Source organism: Miniopterus natalensis, chromosome 3 (genome assembly GCF_054644295.1).
Source record: "Miniopterus natalensis isolate mMinNat1 chromosome 3, mMinNat1.hap1, whole genome shotgun sequence".
Classification (NCBI taxonomy): domain Eukaryota; kingdom Metazoa; phylum Chordata; class Mammalia; order Chiroptera; family Miniopteridae; genus Miniopterus; species Miniopterus natalensis.
The window spans coordinates 97,767,730-97,781,755 of NC_142083.1; the positions used below are offsets into that span (position 1 = coordinate 97,767,730).

At 50.7% G+C, this 14,026-nt stretch overlaps 1 long non-coding RNA gene across 1 annotated transcript; it reads left to right on the top strand.

The window, feature by feature from the left end:
• Positions 1-12,498: 12,498 nt before the first annotated feature.
• LOC107542002 (uncharacterized) lies at positions 12,499-13,599 on the top strand. The gene is made up of 3 exons (XR_001603662.2): positions 12,499-13,025; positions 13,109-13,208; positions 13,452-13,599. It is a non-coding gene; the product is annotated as an uncharacterized LOC107542002 (long non-coding RNA).
• Positions 13,600-14,026: the final 427 nt, after the last annotated feature.

Sequence of the window (14,026 nt, forward strand, 5' to 3'; positions counted from 1 at the left end):
TCAGAGGTCAGTACCAGTCCCCAACCCCAACTACTGATTCATTTAGTCCTCATGACAGTTCAAATGGAAACAGCCCTTGTGGCCTACAACAGTCTTATGTATCCAGGTCAGGGCAGAGTCACCCTGAACATTCCAGCCCAGAACATTCCCTTGAACTCCAGACCCATGTATTCAACTTGCTGCTTGACATTTTCCCTTAGATATTAATAAGCATCTCAAACTCGAAATATCCACTGCTCAGCTCTAGATTCCCCCTCCCCTGGTCTTCCCCCATCTCTGATAAGAGCACTTCTGTTCTTCCAGTTGCTCTGGTCAAAGCCAGGGGGTCCTCTTTGAGGCTTCCTTCCTCTCTATGCTCAGCCCCACAGGAAATCCTGTTTTTTCTGTCCTTAAAAGGTAGCGAGCACAGGTCTGTGCTTCTTGAACCTAGTGTGCTCATGACAGGGCTATATTCACTTTGTGAAAATTCATTGAGCTGTACACTTATGACTTGTGCACTTTTCTGTATATTTGTCCTTTGCAATAAAAAGTTTTAAAAGATGTATCCAGAATCTAACCACTTCTCCCCTCCTTTGGCTGTTACCACCTGAATCCCAGCCACCAGCCCCTCTCACTGACCATTACAGTGGCCTCCCCACTGGTCTCTGCTCCCACTTTTGCCTCCCCCATCCCCCATGCAACCCCTCAAGTCCAACTAGATCCCTCCTCTGCCTGAAGCCTCTTGTGGCTCCCACCTCACACGGAGTATAAAGGCCAAGTCCTCGGTGTGGCCGAGAAGACCTGCCCTCTGCACCAGCCTCCTTTCTGTTCTGCAGCCTTTTCCCTCAGGCCTGCCAGGACCACCCAGAACCTTCCCGAGGCTGGCTCCTCCTTGTCCTGTGGGCCTCAACTCATATATCAAAAGCCTCTCCCTCTCCTGGAGTTATAGTCTTTACAGACTCCTGCTATTTTCAATTACCTCATTTATTTCTTTGTCTACGTGCTTGTTGTCTCTTCCTCTAGAATGTTGGCTCCAGGAAAGAGGAAACCGCACCTGGTTCATTCACTGCTGGTTCCCCAGCACCTAGCACAGGGCTTAATATTTGCTGGGTGAATGAAGGCTGCCACGAACATCTTTGTCCCAGCCTCTGTGGGCACTGTTGAAAGTGTGACTATCTGGACTGAAGGGTGTGCTCATTTTATTTATTTATTTTTAAAATTAAAAAAAAATGTTTTTATTGATCTCAGAGAGAGGAAGGGAGAGGGAGAGAGAGAGAAATATCAGTGATGAGAGAGTCATTGACCGGCTGCCTCCTGCACGCCCTCTCCTGGGGATCAAGCCTGCAGCCTGGGCCTGTGCCCTGACCGGGAACCAAACTGTCACCTCCTGGTTCATAGGTCGATGCTCAACCGCTGAGCCACACCGGCTGGGCGGAGGGCATGCTCATTTTAAATTTGAGTAAACGCCGCCAAATTGTCCTCTCAAAGGTCAGGCCCAGTTTATGTTCCCACCAATGGTGTGAGGCTCAGAGGCGGGAGAGTTACCGAAGGTTGCCAGCTGAAAGCAATGGATGTGAGAGGCAAACCAGGATGGCCTCCTTCACTCTCCTTTCTGCTTTCCTGAGTTCCTAGTGGTTCAGAACTGAAGGGAAGGCTGAAAGTGAAGGCCCTTTCATTCTTTCATTCAGTCATTCATTCATTCAACAAACTTGGATCATTGCACTCATCTTCTATCACACTGGCATTCTGTTTACTTATTTATTAAATGTATTGTCTGTGTGCAGAAAGAAATCTCCATGAGACCATAGATTTTTGTCTGTTCCTTGCTTGATCCTCAGGTGCTTAGAGTATTACCTAGCACAAAATAGTCACTCAATAACTATTTCTTGAATGAATGAATGAAGGAAGGATTTGGTGGTTCTCAGTAGATGGAGACAGCCAGGCACAGCTGAGTCAGAGCGCCTGGGGCACTGTCCCCTCCCCTCTTGGTATCTTGACCTGGGCCGCATCCCCCTACTCACCCAGAGAACAGTTCATGCTCTCTCCTTGGCTCCTTCCTCTCTGCAGTCTCTGGGTTGTCCTGGTGTACTTGTCCTCCTGTCCCTCAGATGGCTTTATACCTGGGGCTGAGGCCTGGGGCTGCCCAAGAGGGAAGGAGGGAATCACAGGGGAGGGGGGGAGGTACAGAAACTCCAGAGACTCCAGAGGCAGGGAACAGGCTGGGAAGGGGACACTGAGATGACATCCTATTCTCTATAGCCCCCAAACTCTACCTTAAACCCTCGTTGCTGGGAGGGAGGGGCCAAGGGCAGGGAGGGATTATAGGGGACAAAGGGGCCAGCCAGTTCCCTGCAGCTCTGCACGTCCTGGGATCCAGTTTCCCATGAGGAGTGGCCCCTGCTCCACCCCACAGGGACCCAGGCATTGGGCCCTGGCTCCCGAGGAGTTTGGAAAAGGAACAGGAGGGGTGGCCTGTGAGCAAAATCGCCCACACCCAGGTGCACTCCTAGACATAGGAGCGAACCCACGTCTACACACACGTTGGCACGTGGGCACACACCAGACGTGTGCACACGCTTTCATCTGTTCATTCATTCAAGTATGTATTGACACCTACTGCCTGCTGGTCCCTGTTCGAGGTGCTGGGATAGAGCAGAGAAGAAGTCAGACAAAAACCCTTGCCCTCGTGGAGCTGACACTTCATGCCTACACACATGCGTATCACACACAGCCAGCCAGGCCTGCACACATTCCACAGAGAGAGCCTATGTACAGATGAGTCCACACGTGTCCACACAGGCGCACAGATATGTGAATGCAGAGCCACGCTGGAGGCCTTGCCAGAGGTGCATTCATAGAGCAGACACAAACATACATGGGTATATACATACCATGGCCACGTGTGTGCACACAGACACACATGTAGCTGGGGGTCAGGGAGCGGGCCTAGCCACATCTCAGGACCTAGCCACATCTCGGTCTTTGTTATCCTGGCAGCTCTTGGGCCAGTGCTGCCCTCTGCCCAGGCGCAGCACACAGACACAGGCAGGCATCTGGGGCCCTCCCCGCTCCAAGCCTTGTAGCAGAGGGGTGGTGAGGAGACCGGTGCCGGTTCTCATCCCTCTCCAGAGCTTTCCCAGTCTCTTCATCAGGGGTTATTGTTCATTTCTCAGCCTCTCCCCGCCTGCTGAGTCAGAGGGTCAGTCAGACCCCTACCCTGCTTCCATCCAGTTGGAGGCTGGAATTACTGCTCCCCCCTCCCCCAGTGTTCGGGGCTGGAGTGGAGAGAGAAGGCCCATACCCTTCTTGCTTAGGCAGGAGGTACATCTATTCATTCATTCAGCCTTGTATACATGCCCTCAGCGAATATCGATGGAGCCCCTACTGAGTGCTGGCACTGGGGTGAATAATTAGGCAGGCCAGGCCCCTTCCTAACCGGGCACACAGTTCAGTGAGGGGGACCAGCAACAAGCATATGAACTGATAAAAAAAAAATTCCTAAAGCAATAAGGTGCTGAAGAGAAGCCAAAATAGGTTGTGATTAGCTGGAGGTCAAGGAGACTTAGATAAGGAGCCTGAGGTCCAGAGAGGAGTGGTTACTTACCTGGAGTCACACAGCAAGGCCAGGACAGATCCTAGACTCCTGCTCCCCAACTTGGGACTGGATCTGGCGTGTCCCTGACCTGAACCGTGAGCTGAAAGCAGAAAGAGGCTGAGGGAAAGATGGGTTCTGAGGTGAGGGATCTTAAATTGAGTCTCTAAAGTGGGGGGCTGCCAGACAGGACCTGTACTGGGCAGGTGGTTATGTCAGGGGATTAGAATAGGCCCATTGACTGGGCACACTGAGGCGTAGGCCAGGCCAGGTAGTGGACGAGGGGGACAGGAGAGCAGAAGGGAGGAGGGAAGAGGAAGCAGATACCCGATTGGGTGCTATTCACAGGCGGACAGACTCACGCCTACCCGGCCACACCCTCTCCCGCTTCTCGCAGGGGCTTCACTTTCTCTCTCTGGATCCCAGGTGCCCCTTCACAGCTGGGGAAATTGGCCCCCACCCCAGGCCCAGCTCCCTTTGTCCAAGGCACCAGGCTTGGCAGAGGTCACTAGCTCTGCCAGCCCACCTGTCTCCAACTCTATTTTGTTCCCACCAAAAGCTGATGCCTGAGGAATCCTAGTAACTTAGGAGTCAGCAGACTTGGGTTCAAATCCTGCCTTTGTTCGGCACTAGCTTTGGCAAGTTACTTAACCTCTCTGAGCCTCCGTTTGCTTCCTCATCTGGAAACCCGGTTAATATCCACCCCCCAGGCTTTCACTGACTCCACCACCAGGTGCCTTCACTCCTGCAAATCTTCATCACCACTTCTCCAGTCAGAGAACAGTGCGTGCAAAGGCCCTGAGGTGGGAGCATGCTCAGCAGGTTTCAGAACACCAGACAGCAGAGATTGATGCTTGGGGAGATATAACAGGATACGGAAGAAAAAGGGTTGCCCTGTCCCCTCCTGCCACCCCCATACCTTTCCTTGACTCCCCAGTGCCCTTAGGAGAAAGTTCCCATTCTGTAGCCTGGCCTTCGAGGCCTTCAACCCCGAGTCCCTGTGCACTCTCGTGCCTACTTCTCGCTTTCCCTCACCTTCTGCCTCAGCTACACAACCTGCTTTTTTTTCTTTTCAATTCTCACCCAAGGATATGCTTTTATGGATTTTAGAGAGAGAGGAAGGGAGAGAGAAACATTGATCGGTTGCCTACTGGAATCAAACCTGCAACCTTTTGGTGCACAGGATCACCCTCCAACCGACGCAGCCACCTGGCCAGGGCTGCCCAACCTGCTTACAGTGCCTGCTCAGCACCAGGCCTTCTCACAGGACTCTCCCTGTGTAAAAAGCGCTCCTGCTCCCCCCTTACCTGACACAATCCTTCTAAACTTCGGCTTGGGTTTTACCTCCTCGGGGAAGTTTTCCCTCTCTCCTCTGCCTCTCTGGGCTCCCGCAGCCCCCTCTGCCCTCCTTGTCCATCTACTGATCGCCCTGCACTGTAGTTCTCAGTCTCTAGTCTCTCTCCCTCACGTGATAAGAGGCAGAGACTTGTCACCTCCACATCCCCAGCAGCAGACCATGCGCAATGGAGGCGCCTCAGTGCGTGTTGGACGGAGGAAGGAAAGCGGGGCGTAAGGGCCCCAACCGGGCTGTCTGGTCTACTGAGAGGAGCGCCTGGTCTCAGGGACCACCCGTCAGGGCCTCTTCTTGATGGGATGGCGGGCTGAGGGCACAGCGAGCGACCAGGGAAGGGGCACCCAGGGCAGGGATCGTGGGGCGAGGAGCACAGCCCGCTGCATTCTTCTGTTCCACGCAGCTTTGCAGCACTGTTCCGAGGCGGGCAGTGAGAAGGCACCTGCCCTCCTGGGGCACACAGCCCTTTCCATCAGCAGCAAAACTGGCATTCTCCGGGGCGTACGAGGGGCCTGGCACTGTTCTAGGCCGTTTCTGGATAATAACTCAGGTTTCCTTTGCAGAATCCCACAGTGTGGATGGCACTGTTTTCCCACTGTACAGATGAGGAAGTTGAGGCACAGCGAGGTTAAGTGATTACTTCAGTGTCACACAACTAGTAGGGAGAAGTGCTAGGATCTGAATGCGAGTTCCAGAGCTGGGACTCTTTACCTTTATCACCATCTCCAGTCTCTAGGACTTGACGCTTTCTAGTCTGGGAGTCCTTTCCACCGTCCTTATTGCCCTGGGTGCCCCTAAGGTTATCTGACAAGGGGCTGTCACCCCCATTTCACAGATGAGATGCAGAGGAGGGAAAAGAATCATGTTTTTTAGTCTGTATGTTATCAGTCACTTTATATATAGACACGATCTCGTTTAATCCCCGTAACAACCCTGGAAGGTAGGTTTATGGTTTTACCGCCACTTTTACAGCTGAGGCTCAGAGAGGTCCGGTGGCTTGTGAAACATCACACAGAGAATGAATTGTAGAGGCCTGGAACTCAGGGCTGGCTCCGGCGTCCAAGCCGTCCCCTGCCATCCCCAGGCGCAGCTCCTTTGCTGTCCCAGTATCCGCACCACCATCTGTCCCCATGCTGGGGGCACACAGTTGGACACCACGAGGACCAGGTGGGAGACAGCACTGGGCCGGTGTGCTGCCCATTTGTGCTAACCTAGTCGCAGCCGGGCCCTGGCAATCTCCGGAATCCAGCCAAGGGCTGCCGGTGCCCCCTGGGCAGCCTGCCTGGCTGCGGGCCAGAGGAAGGGGCCGGAGGAGCGGCTCTGATGGGGAGCTGGGGGCTTGGCCTTCAGGTTGGGAGAAAGCGGAGGTAGAGCCAGCGGGGCTGTCCTCCGGTCCGCGACCACATACTGGATTCCCACTGTGTCACCTGAACTTCCCAAAGCAGTGACGCGCGAATGTCTGATGAGTTAGGGGGACCCTCCCAGATAGGAGGAAGCCCCCTAAACGGCGCTGAACTAAGCGCTGTGGGGGAGACAACTGGGCGGGCAGGTCAACGGAACAGAACAGAAGGACAGAACCAGACCGTGTGTACTAGGAATTTAGGGTGTGACCAACGGGACATTTAGCATGAGGGAGCACGCGCCCTGGCCGGTTTGGCCCAGTGATTAGAGCGTCGGCCTGCGGGTTCAGTCCCACCAAGGACACGAGCCTCAGCTCCCCCTCAGCGTCCCCCTCCCCCCTTCCACTCTCTCTGGAAAGCAATGGAAAAAATTCCCTTGGGTGAGGATTAAAATAATAAAAGACTAATGACTTTATCGTTTTTGTTAAAATGATACTCATTCATTATAAAAATTCAAACAAACCAGAAAAAAACCAATGGCTATATTTCACCACCCAGAAGCAGCTGTTGCTGTATTAGGATTTGGTGAACATCAGTCTAGTCATCTCAGAGGTAAATAAAGAAATAGCAAAAAAACTTACAACAATCAGTTTATACTATATGTCCTATTTAAAAAAATTTTTAAACATCACATTTACCTTTATTTAAATTGAACAGGAGAAAAAGAAATGGAAGTGAAACTAAGAGAACAGTGGAACTTCAGATAAAGATTTCACTAGAAATGACATTATTTCCTATAAAATTCCTCTAAGGTTAAGAAAAAAAAGATTTTGGTGTTTCGTGTTGAAGGGTGTTTGCTAGTTTCTGTTCTGAAAGAGCTGCATTTGGTACCAGATGGCACGATCGCCACTGCTCAAACTGATAATCATTGGACTGGTTTCGAAGAACAACGCAGAAAGGATATTCAAGTGGAATCTGCAGGCGTTTCGAGGTTGTTTCTGGTATCACAATTTCCATCGTTCATGAGCTGATGGCCATTTATGAAAGATCCCGGGAGTCGGAGGAAATCACCGAGACCCAACTAGAAGGATTATCGGGGTGTTTCGTTAACAAGGCTCAAGTCGATGCCTCCTTAGTGATGGAGAAACCTACAGACACCACCTCAGAAGGACCTTATGTTAAACCTGGAGAGCTTTGGGCCTTTGGGTCTTTTTAAAGTCTCCTGAGCATTAAAAAAAAAAAAATCTTTATTGATTTCAGAGAGAGGAAGGGAGAGGGAGAGAGAGAGATAGAAACATCAGTGATGAGATCAATAATGTCATTGATCGGCTGCCTCCTGCACGCCCCTGACTGGGGACCGAGCCCGCAACCCGGACGTGTGCCCTGACCGGGAATCGAACCGCGATCTCCTGGATCCTGGGTCGGTGCTCAGCAGCTGAGCCACGCCCACTGGGCCTCCTGAGCATTTTTAAATAGAAATAAATTTTGGCTTTAAAAACTTAAAAAGAAAAAGATTTTTAAAAACATGGAGGATGGACTAATTATTAATCATGTTTTATAAGTAAATATGGCTAGTTGACTTCCTGCCACATTAGCTACTCCCAATTCATTCCCAATATTCCTCTCACTCTCCCCCATATCCAGATTTTTGTCGGTTATATTACTATTTTTAGCTTACTAATAGTTACAGCATTTACATTTATAGTGTATTCTATCTGCAACTTTCATTTCCTTAATTATTTAGATCGATATGTAAATATTTTCAGTGATAACCAACAATTTCTTCCTTTTTTTCCTTTCTTTCCATCACCATTTATCTTCCCTATACCTTCTTCCACCTCCACCCACCCCCTCTCCCCCGATATCACTACAGTTGTTTGTGTCCATAAATTCTCTCTCTCTCTTTTTTGCTTAAATCAACAATTTTTTAATTTTGACTCATCTAGGATAGCTAGATTTTCATCTTCAAATAGCTATTTAAAGAAAGGCTCATGCCCTTTCTACCTAGAGGAGTCCATTCTATTTTGTCTGTAGTTCCTACAGTAATATAATGAGAAACTTAAAAAATAATTTTAAAAGTTTTACTTATGGTAAAAACATTTATATATATAACTTACCATCTTAAAACGGGAAACTTTCACAATGTCCAGCGCCTTTGCCTGGCTCCCAAATGAAGGATACATCTACAAAATGAAATGTGATATTATCCATGTGACAAATTTGAAGAGGTTCAGGGAGAAATTTCTACTGGCAACACGGATTGCCAGTAGAAACTGGGCTACTGTTGACATCAGATCCTCCAGGACCACCGGCCAACGGGCCCTATGAATGTTCCGCAGCCACCTGCAGCCGGCCACAGCCATTGCCGCGCATTTCACTTCTGGCGTCTTCCACTAATGAGATCCACACAGCTTTTTGGGAGCCTTGTTTTTTGTGATGGTGATCTCAGGGCTGACCGTCAAGCTCTCACAGTGGCATTTTTCATTCACTTGCCCACCACAGCTCACTTTTTTTTAATCCTCACCTGAGGATATTTTTTCCATTGCTTTTCAGAGAGAGTGGAAGGGAGAGGGAGAGAGAGAAAGGGAGAGAGGGAGAGAAACATTGATATGAGAGAGACACATCGATTGGTTGCCTTCTGCACATGCCCCATCCTGGGCCGGGGATCGAGCCTGCAACCAAGGTACGTGCCCTTGGCTGGAATCGAACCCAGGACCCTTCAGTCCATGGGCCGATGCTCTAGTCACTGAGCCAAATGGGCTATGGCACCACAGTTCACTTTATGTGGATATTGCCATATCATGTGACAATAAAAGAGTTCCCTCGCTGTCTTGCAGTGGATGCTTGCCCAGAAAATCCTCTCGTGGTGGGACTAACTTCCCCTGGGACCCACAGGAAGCTGTGCCTGTCATTAGGGCTGCTCACAAATATTCCAGTTCTCCTTCCAGGCGTGTGGAGAGTTCTGTGTTCTGCTCCCTTTGAAGTTAGGTAAGTGCTTGATTAACTAATTACACATTAAATTGATGTTTAATTTATTGAGGACCCACCATACTGTCTTCCACAGTATCTGCAGCACTTTACATTCTCATCAATACCATGTGAGCAGAACTGTCATGTGTCACTTCTGGGAAGAAGCTAAAAAAGCAGTGAGCGTTCCACCAAGTCCTCCTTCCCCATTCATCCGTGATTGGATGGAGATCATAGCAGCTCATATCGAGCTTCTTCCCTCCACCCTACTCCCTGAGTGACTAGAAGGATCAGACCTCCTTCACTGACCAACACAGACCCTTGTTGCTACAAGCCACCCAAAACGTGGGTGTTATTTCTTACTGCAGGAGAACCTAGCCGACCCTGCTGACACAAAAGCTATAAACTTCTACAGAGATCCAGAAGAGATCGAGAAGGAAGAGCAGCCATAGTTAAAAAGGAACCACAGGGCAAGTGGGTTGCTCCAGCTCCTGAATTTAATGTGCTCATTCCAAGGCTACAGATAGATCTGAAAGCAGGCAGGCCCTCCATTCCTTTCAGCAGCTCCTCACCAGAGCCTGAATGGTCCCACCTGTTTCTGAAACTGGTCTGTGCTCCACAGCCCAGGCCCTCACATAGGAAACCACTAGCCAGAGGTCTTAAGCCGTCCTTCCAAAGGTTCTTAGACAAAATGCAAAATTAAGGTTGACAGAAAACGAACATTTTTGTACAAAAGCAAAGGGGCTCATGGATGCTGTATTCCCTGAGTTCACTTATGTCTGAGAAGGTCTGACTATGGTCTTTTTAAAAATTATTTTTTATTTTTCAATTACAGTTGACATACATTATATTAGTTTCAGGTGTATACTCCAGTGATCAGACATTATATAATTTACCGTGATCATCCCGATAACCCTCATACCCATCTGACACCGTACTTAGTTATTAGAATATTCACTATATTCCCTATGCCGTACTTTACATTCCCAAGACTATTCTGTAACAACCAATTTGTACTTCTGAATCCCTTCACCTTTCCACCCATCCCCCACCCCTGACTATCATCTTTATATTTTAATGTCAACATGGCTGGATTATAGTATTTTCTTTTCTTTTAAAAATATGTCTTTATTGATTTTGGAGGAGGAAGGGAGAGGGAGAGAGAGAGATAGGAACACCAATGATGAGTCATTGATCGGCTGCCTCGTGCATGTGCCCAACTAGGGACCGAGCCCGCAGCCCAGGCATGTGCCCTGACCGGGAATTGAACCGCGATCTCCTAGATCCTAGGTCGATGCCCAACCACTGAGCCACACCCAGCTGGGCTATAGTATTTTCAACTCATGTTTTTAGTATATAAATAACATTTGCCTTTCGTAAGAATCTTAAACTGTAGAGTAGGTTATCAAGTGAAAAGTAAAAGTTTTCCTGTATCTTTATATGCAGTCTCACTCTGCCATTCCCCCTACTCGCCCAGCTGTGGACGCAGGCACAGCACCTGGCACTGTGGTACTCAATACAGTGTAAGAAACGGTCTTGACCCTTGGTGGGCTTATTCTGGTTGCCTCAGTCAATGGAATGGAGTCAACAATGCTTACGTCAGAACTGAAGCGATCTAGGTAGGGACTGTATTGAACTGGTGAGTACATCTTATCCAAAAGGGGCAGCCGCTGCTTAGCTCCAGCTGTTCTTGTTTGAGGAATGCAGACTCAGTGTTGCTAGATTTCAGGATTTCAAATGAAAGTGAAAATCCATTTTTGCATGAGAAATTTGTTGCTGCTATGCCAAACTAAACACACACATGGGCGGGGTGTGATCAGTTTGTGGATGACTCAGTAGTTATGAAGATGGGCTCTGGGTTTGAATCCTAACTCCACAACCCATCCGTTCTACACTCCAGTTCTCATTTATAAACTGGGATTCTACCTCATGGGATTCTTATGAGGATCAAATGAGATGCTGAAAGCACTTAATATGTGAGGTAGGCTCCTCATAAAACTTACGATCTAGTGGAAGAGTCAATAAGTGAATCTCATCTGGGAATTACAGGAAGGCTTTGTTGGGACAGTGGCATTTAAACAGAGACCTGAAGGATGAATAATTAATCGGGTGGAGAAGTGGAACAGGAGGAGGGGAAGGGCATAACAGGCAGAGGGAACAGTTCCCAAGCTTTCCTGAAGTAACCACGCAAGCCAAAGCTAAAACAGTGAGGACACAGAGGAGACAATCCTTTGGCAGCCAAGGATTTGCTGACTGATAAATGTGAGAGAGGAGCCTCTCAGTTCAGTCCCTGCAAATTTAGGATTTCCCACCATACTGGTCAGCAGTTTACTTCTTGTGACAGAAAAACCAGACCCATAGAGTCTTTCGCAGGGCCCTCTGACCCTCTCCTCTAAACACAGAGAGAGCTGGAAGCCTTGGGGTCAAAAGTTAGTTCTCCAGGTAGAGAAGGACGGCCAGGAAGGCAGGTAAGAAGGCCCAGAGGTGGGGAGCAGTTCCTTTTGCTCTGGCAGCTGAGGTGTTCAGGGGGATGCCTCCGAGACTGGCTGGGGAGGAGGCTGGGCCATACGCAGCGCCACCACCGCAGATTGAAGCAGGGCCTCAGTCAAGTGGAGAATGGGCGCCCCCTAGGAGCAGCGCTCGGTAGTGGACGCTGGAGGTCCAAGCTGAGGAAGGGCAAAGGGAGGGGAGAGCGCTGCTCAAGTGGGGATAGCCAGCCCGCCAGTTTTCTTCTCGCAGGATCTAACTTCTTCCGGCATAATGGATTCCTGGGATCCCAACAGATCTGAGCTAAAAAGGACCTCGAACAAAGAAGTACCAATACGTGCCCCATGTTAGGCCCTGAGCTGGGCACTTGCCTTAACACTCCTAACTCTGCTTCGAGGTAGGTATCATTGTCCCCATTTTTCAGATGTGAAGACCGAAGTGTGGTGACTTCCCAAGGAGGGGCGGGGATTTTGCATGACCTCAGAATCTTTTTCCGGGAGCCCCCAAGAGTTGAAAGATACTGATTCCCTAAGATTTGGGGGAGCAAGCGTCAGGTGTGCGGTGTACACGCTTTCCAAGGGACAACAGTGTGATGGTGCTTTCGGCCAGAACCACGCCTCCCTTGTCGCGACAATGCTGATTACTGTTGCCTTCCTTTAGGAGCCGCCCCCAAAATATTAAGTCCTCGCCACATGGGGAGGCGGACATTAGATATTCCTGGAGCGCCCAGACTTCTACTGATTCCCACTAGTGACATAAGTCCTCCCCCTCCACTAGCGAGTGAAGGCGTGGGACTACATTTCCCAGCAGACCATTGAGAAGGGGGCCGCGAGAGAGGACGACTCTAGGTTCCCGACCGCTCGCACTCTGGCGTGTCCACGGTAACGCACATTCCGACAGCCCACATCCTTTTTCTATAGAAGCTGAAAGGACTACGTCCCCCATCAGGCCTTGCCGCCGAGGGAGAGCGATAGGCCGCCATCTTTGCTGTAGTCCTTACCCCCGTTTTCGCAGGAAGTAGCCTTCGGGCGTGGACTACAAATCCCAGGTCGTCGTCGCCCCTTCCCTTAGGCAGACATCTTTGCTGGTAGTCCCCGCCCCTTTTTATTTCCATTGTCTCGACCGAGGATAATAGAGAGGACGCGGGAAGACTGCAACTCCCGTCAGGCTCTGCGCCACCGGGAGGGGGATTTCGCTCTTACAGGCGGGCGAGGTACCCAAGGTGGTAGAATGAGGCGACTGGGAGAGGCTAGGTAGCCTGCCATCTTTGTGGTAGTCTCCTTACCCTCCCGGTTTCGTCATTCTTAAGGTACACTAACGAGCTAGAAAAACTACTATTCCCATCGCACCTCATAAGATCGACTACTAATCAGGTTGAACGCCCCTCTTCAGCCATCTTGTTTGTAGTCCTCGTTCCTTTTCACCTTTCCATTGTTCCTGACGAGTAGAAATGGCAGCGGGAAGGCAGCAGATGGACTGCGACTCCCGTCAGGTACCACACACGCGGAGGGTTGTGGACGAGAGGGCGTGTGAGTGCCTGGGAAGGAGGTCGGGTCGGGGGAGAAGGCCATCTTGTTTGTAGTCATCGTTCCCACTCCTTCTGTATGCTCTGCAACGGGGAGCCTCGGGGCAGTCGGACTATAACTCCCGGCATCCTCGGCTGTGGGTTTGGCACACCCTCCGCCATCTTCTTTGTAGTCCCCGCTAACCCCAGCTCCCCATGTGCCCACCGTAGCACCAGTGGCCGCAGGACTACGACTTCCGTCGTTCCCTGCGCGTGTTCGTTTTGGCAAGTGGAGTGGTGAGGAAAGGAGGAGGCAGGGGGCGGGGTTCCTCTGGGAGAAGGAGGGAGTAAGGAGGAGGAGGAGGAGGAAAGGAGGAGGGACGGGAGGAGGAAGAGAGGAGGAAGGAGGAAGGAGCTCAGGAGGGATGAGAGAGGCGGCCAGGGCCCCGGGCCGAAGCTGCGCGGGGCCGGGGGACCAGGGGGGCTGAGGCACCCTGATTGTCCCCTCCCCCTTTCCCTACCTCCTTCCATCCTTTCCTTCCACCCTTCTGCTTGAGGAAGGGGATTTATTCAAATTTTATTTAAATCCCTATCTCTGGAGGGTCGCGCGCTGGGGGGAGGGGGAGAGGGCGGGGGCGTACGCAGGCTGGGGGGGCGGGGCCGAAGCAGCTTCCTTCACCCCCCAGGGTTCGCCAGATAGTGGTAGGGCAGGGGGCCGCAGTCTAGGGGAGGGCCCAGGGGAGGGGGGCAGGTTACAGGGACCCCCCCCTCCCCGGGAACCGGTGGTGGGCGGGGCTTGAACCCCG